Source organism: Poecilia mexicana, unplaced genomic scaffold (genome assembly GCF_051168715.1).
Source record: "Poecilia mexicana isolate PSO_F unplaced genomic scaffold, ASM5116871v1 scaffold_12, whole genome shotgun sequence".
Lineage (NCBI taxonomy): Eukaryota > Metazoa > Chordata > Actinopteri > Cyprinodontiformes > Poeciliidae > Poecilia > Poecilia mexicana.
Window position 1 is genome coordinate 25714402 of NW_028263381.1, and position 5772 is coordinate 25720173.

Below are 5772 nucleotides of genomic sequence, written 5' to 3' on the forward strand. Positions count from 1 at the left end.
ATGTTTCTGGTTTAATTATTTAAAACTCATCTTGTTATACTGAGAAACTCACTTTAACATCTCATTAGAACGTGAATGTTTAGCGTTTTGAAAGAATCTGAAACTTATCTTATTTTGAGAAACTTCCTCGATTAAATGAGTGTTACATCTCATAACATGAAAGTTTCTGGTTGTAATTTATAAAACTCGTCTTGTTCTAACCAGAAACTCGCAGTAACGCAGCAGGATCCCCTAATTATTTCCTATTTTTATGGTTTTTCATTCTTGGCCTCTGCAGGTTCCAGCAGTGAGACGTCAGTTATTCACTGACTCATCGTGTAAAAGGAACCTGAAAACACGAAGCAGCAACTGTTTGCTCTTCATCACTGATTGCATCACTAGCAGCAGAGAGCGGTCGGCTCTGAGGGCAGCACGGTCAATAAACTGATCAATACGTTTGGGACTGAAATGATTATCAGTCATAAAAAACCACCTTGCATTAATCTGATAAATAATTGGTGTTTTCCAACCAATAGGAGCTGATGTTTGGTGTAGAAAAGCAGAACTGCATACAGAATCATTTCAAAAGTCTGAAAGGTTATGAAATGTGAGACACAGGAAGAGTTCAGATGACACAAACAGAAAATACGGTTCTCCACCCAGGGCGCTTTTCACCAGAGGGCGGATAAATAATGAAAAATAAATGACATTTTTTTTATTACATTAAAATATATTGTTTTTAATTTATTTAAAAATATACATTTTTAAAATAAAAATATTTTAAAAAATTTAAAAATTATTAAATTAAATTGTGAAATAAACTATTCCATTGTTCATTTAATGTTTTCATAGTGAATTATCTGATGAGTCATTATATCATAGTGAATTATCTTTTAATGTAGTAATTCATTTGAATTGGACTGTTTTTAGGTCCGTTTCTGCTGTAAACATGCAGTTGCAGTTCCTCTGGAGGCCACTGGGCGCTGCTGTGGACTGAACTTCGCGAAGTTTATCCTCCACCACAGAAACAGAAACAGATTCTTATGTGAAAACTTCCTTGATGATGAGCTGATGGTTCATTTCTGATCCTCTTTAAGCTTCAGTTTAAACGGAAGAAGGAAATATATCTGAGTCTGAAGTAATGTGGGACACTTTAAAAACAAAAAGCTCACGTCTTATTACGATGCGAAAACTTATAATAATCAGCAGCTCGCTATTTAGTATTTAAAATATTTAAAACATGTCTGCTCTTGTCATCAATCATTCGGTGTATTTAAATAGTGTTAAAATTATCTCAAGATGTTCTTGCTGCTCCGTGAACGCATCATGGTTCTGTTTAGACGCGGGAAGCGAAGTGACAAGCCCGCATGTTACACGTCGTTACACAACTGCAGACTTTTACACTTGCGTAACCTTACACGCTCTCCCTCTGGCGGCCGAGCGTACAACTGCAGCTGTTGGGGCCATGGAAGTTGCAGCTATGCTTTGAAAGTTTAAATGTTATGTTTGCTTTTCTTATGCTGTTAAACGCAAAACCACTTGACTCTGATTCCCCAGAGTACCCGCCAATGGTTTCTGAAGTCTGAGATTGGATGCCAGACATTGTCTTTACACCGGTCTTCTTCCAGAATGAGTCTGCCCCCCCAGCACTACAAAACAGGACGTACACGCTCTCCCCTGTGGAGCATCCTGAGATAAACATCAGACCTTTCCTGTCTAAAGGAACCTCAAACTCCCACCAACTGATTCAAACTGGCTCTTTTAAATATTCAGTCGCCAAAAGCTTTACTAATTAATGACTTCATCACCCAGCCGATGAATTAACCAGCTTTTTTCAGGAGAAAATTCAAATAATCTGAAGTTTAATCTGCACATCCACTCTAAATCCAGTACCAATGTTAAACCCAAACATAACAAATGCAGAAAAAATGACCCAATTTAAACTAATTAACAATGAAACCCTCAAATAAATTATAGATCGATTAAGCTTAGGTTCCTGCATCTATCTATCTATGAATATATATAATATATATCTATAAATATATATATATTCATAGATATATATGGGTGTTTTGCATATAGTAGTATTAATATAAGTATTGTTACGACTGGCTCAAGGTCATAACAAAAACGGGAGATCATGCAGGGGTTAAAGTGCATAAAAGGAAATATTCATTAACAAAAAGAATGTAATGTGGATGTCAGTATCAGTGATGTAATGCAAATGCTTGGATGTGATGTGTGAGTGCATATGGAAGTGTTGAAGTGGAAAAACAAAGACAAACTGAAATGTGCATAAAGGGCAGCTGAGGTCGACAACAGAGCACCACAAACATCAAGAAGCAGAGTGGATGCTGAAGGTGGAGACGACCAGGTTTAAATACTCTGTGCTCCAAATGAACTGGATCAGCAGCACCTGTAAAGGGGAGGAGCACAAAGACAGACATCAGCCCAGCCCTTCAGGCCCAGGGCCATAACCCCCCCACCCTTAAGAAAAGGGCCCCAGAGGGGAACCTTTAAAAACAGGGGTCCCCAAACTACGGCCCGCGGGCCGGATCCGGCCCGCCTCCACATCTGGTCCGGCCCCCTGAACAATTTCAGAGAGCATTCAGATTTTTTTTTTCATTTATTGTATTTTCCGGTTTATATGTGGATTTTTCTTCAACCACCAGGGGGCTCTTTAGTTTGTGTAAACTGTGGGTGTTTTGTTTTGCATGGCGCATTGCTGCCATCTGTTGGACTTTTAGGGAACTGCTTGACTTTTATGTTATTTAATCAGTACGGTTGTTTGCTAGCGGTAGAGCAGATGAACACGTGTCTGTTATGAACGCCGCATTCCAGGTTGAATTCTTGAAGCAATGCCTGTAAGTAGCAACTTGTACTTCAAAACGAGCCTTTATGTTAACATATGAGAAATTAATATGTTATAGTTACTTTCCCTCAATGGAATATATACTAGTCAGTCCCAGTGACTGTTTCACTCATGGTTTTTGCCCATGTGCCTTCTGGGTAAAAAATCAATCGAGAAACGCACACCCCCTCCACCCCCGTCAACAATTTCCGGGCCCCCACCAGAGAAGGGAAAAGTTAGGGGACCACTGCTTTAAAAGCTCAACAACAAATATGAATTTAAAAATGTTTGGGCTGGTAGTACATTACCCAAGAGGTGTGTTCATGCTGGCCGCCGTCACATCTGCCTTCATCACAACCATAAGTTGCTGTGCCCATCATGGTCACTGGTTAAAAGGACTGGCAAAGATTTGTAGAGCAGCTAAAACAGGACATGTTCTTACTGCTTCATGGTACCTCAAGAGGAGAGAACCCACTTACAAAGACCTGACACACAAGTGACCTACCACAGGTTCACAACCAAATCAAAATGGATTCACCCAGTTTCCACTCGCTAAAGCAATAACCAGCAATCCAACCAGATCTGAACTGTCACCCAACACGAGGTCACAGCAACAAGTGGTCCACTACCACAAAACGATGCTTTATAAGTCAGGTAAGCAATAAGTGGCCAACAAAATACACAGAGCGACACCCACAACACGACCATGGTCCAGCACCATACCCAAAGTAAGATACTCCAAAAGGGCATCAACCAAAAGTGAGCCGACACCAAATAGTCACATTACTGCTTCACAAATTTTTTGTGCGCTAACTCCTCCACCAGAACGGTCATTTCACAACCAGGCTCAAAGCACACTTTAAAGCACACTTTTTCCTTCCACTCAACTTGAAACTCAAACAAGTCTGTTTGCTGCCCACCGGACAAACCAGTAACACTCGCCATTAAGGATGGAGACAAGTTTAGACAATACTCAAACTCACCAACCTCAAACAAATTTTAAATTTCTTGACGTGTCGACCACATTTCTACAAGACACTCAAGTGGACCTCATAATGCTCCGCCATCATTATAACTGCCCTTAACACACACCCAAGCTATTATTTAACCATTAAAATCCTCAACCTAATCCATTGGTGTAAAAGACAAGCGACAATATGCACAATAAAAACTCCAAAAATAACCGCTACCAGTGTGTCCCCGCTAACTGCCTAGCTAGAAGTTTACCAACTCAACTCAACCTTCGATGCGGTGGGTTTTTATGCATTTAAAACCAGTAGTACAAGAAAGGCGACCAGCAGGCTGTTACCCCTCGAAACCCCGGAATGCTCCTGAGCCGACGAAGGGAAAGGGGAAGAGGGAAACTCTACCCGTCGTACCTCCACACTAGTAAACAGCGTGGCCCAGGGCCCTAACAATAACAATAATAACCATCCATAATAAAGGGCAGTTAATCTTTTTGGGCTGTGGGAGGAAGCCGGAGCGCCCGGAGAGAACCCACATATGGACCTGGAGAAGCAGAAAACCCCATGCAGACAGAACCAGGCTGGGATTCAACCCAGGACTTCCTGCAAGGCAGCAGTGGTACCAACTGATCCACTGTGCAACCCTGATGTTTTATTCACAAAATGAATGTTTTATTCACACCAAAGGAGAATTTAGAGACTAATCAACCCAACAATGATGACTTTAGATTGTAGCAGGAAGCTGGAGCGCCCGGAGAGAAACCTGCAAACAGGATATTAACTTTTTATAGGTGATTCACAAAATTCAATATTTCCTGCTCCTCTCCAAAACCAGCTTGGTTGTTTTCGAGAGGAGTGGCAGGAGAAATCGTTAGCTAGGACTTTCTGCAGAGAGGAGTTTCTCTTCATGTGTTTGATTCTCATGATGAATCTCCCTGATTCTTGCCTCGTGAAATGTTCAAAACCTGATCCCAAAGTATTTTCTCGGAAGAAGAGGTTGAACCACCCCGTGCAGGATGGTTCAACCTCTGTGAACCGTTCAAAACCTGGTGCCAAAGTCTTTCTTCAGATGCAGATGTTGAACCACCCCGTCCCTGGTGGTTCTTACTTTATGAACCGTTCAAAACCTCGTCCCAAAGTCTTCTTCCTTCGACGGTGAACCACCCCGTCCGGGGTGATTCTTGCTTTGTGAAATGTTCAAAAACTGGTCCCAAAGTCTTTCCTCGGAAGCAGAGATTGAACCACCCCGTCCGGGGTAGTTCTTTGTTTGTGAACCGTTCAAAACCTGGGCACAAAGTCTGTCTTCTTCCTCCGACGGTGAACCACCCCGTCCGGGGTGGTCCTGGCTTTGTGAACTGTTCAAAACCTGGTCCCAAAGTCTTTCCTCAGATGCAGATGTTGAACCACTCCTTCCCTGGTGTTTCTGGCTTTGTGAACCTTTCTAAACCTCATCCCAAAGTCTGTCTTCTTCCTTCAGCGGTGAACCACCCCGTCCGGGGTGATTCTTGCTACGTGAAATGTTCAAAAACTGGTCCCAAAGTCTTTCCTCGGAAGCAGATGTTGAACCACCCCGTCCCTGGTGGTTCTGGCTTTGTGAACCATTCAAAACCTGGTCCCAAAGTCTTTCCTCAGATGCAGATGTTGAACCACCCGGTCCCTGGTGGTTCTGGCTTTGAGAACTGTTCGAAACCTGGTCCCAAAGTCTGTCTTCTTCCTTCGACGGTGAACCACCCAGTCCGGGGTGATTCTTGCTTAGTGAAATGTTCAAAAACTGGTCCCAAAGTCTTTCCTCGGAAGCAGAGGTTGGATTACCCCGTCCGGGGTAGTTCTTTGTTTGTGAACCGTTCAAAACCTGGTCCCAAAGTCTTTCCTCAGATGCAGATGTTGAACCACCCCGTCCCTGGTGGTTCTGGCTTTGTGAACCGTTCAAAACCTGGTCCCAAAGTCTGTCTTCTTCCTTCGACGGTGAACCACCCC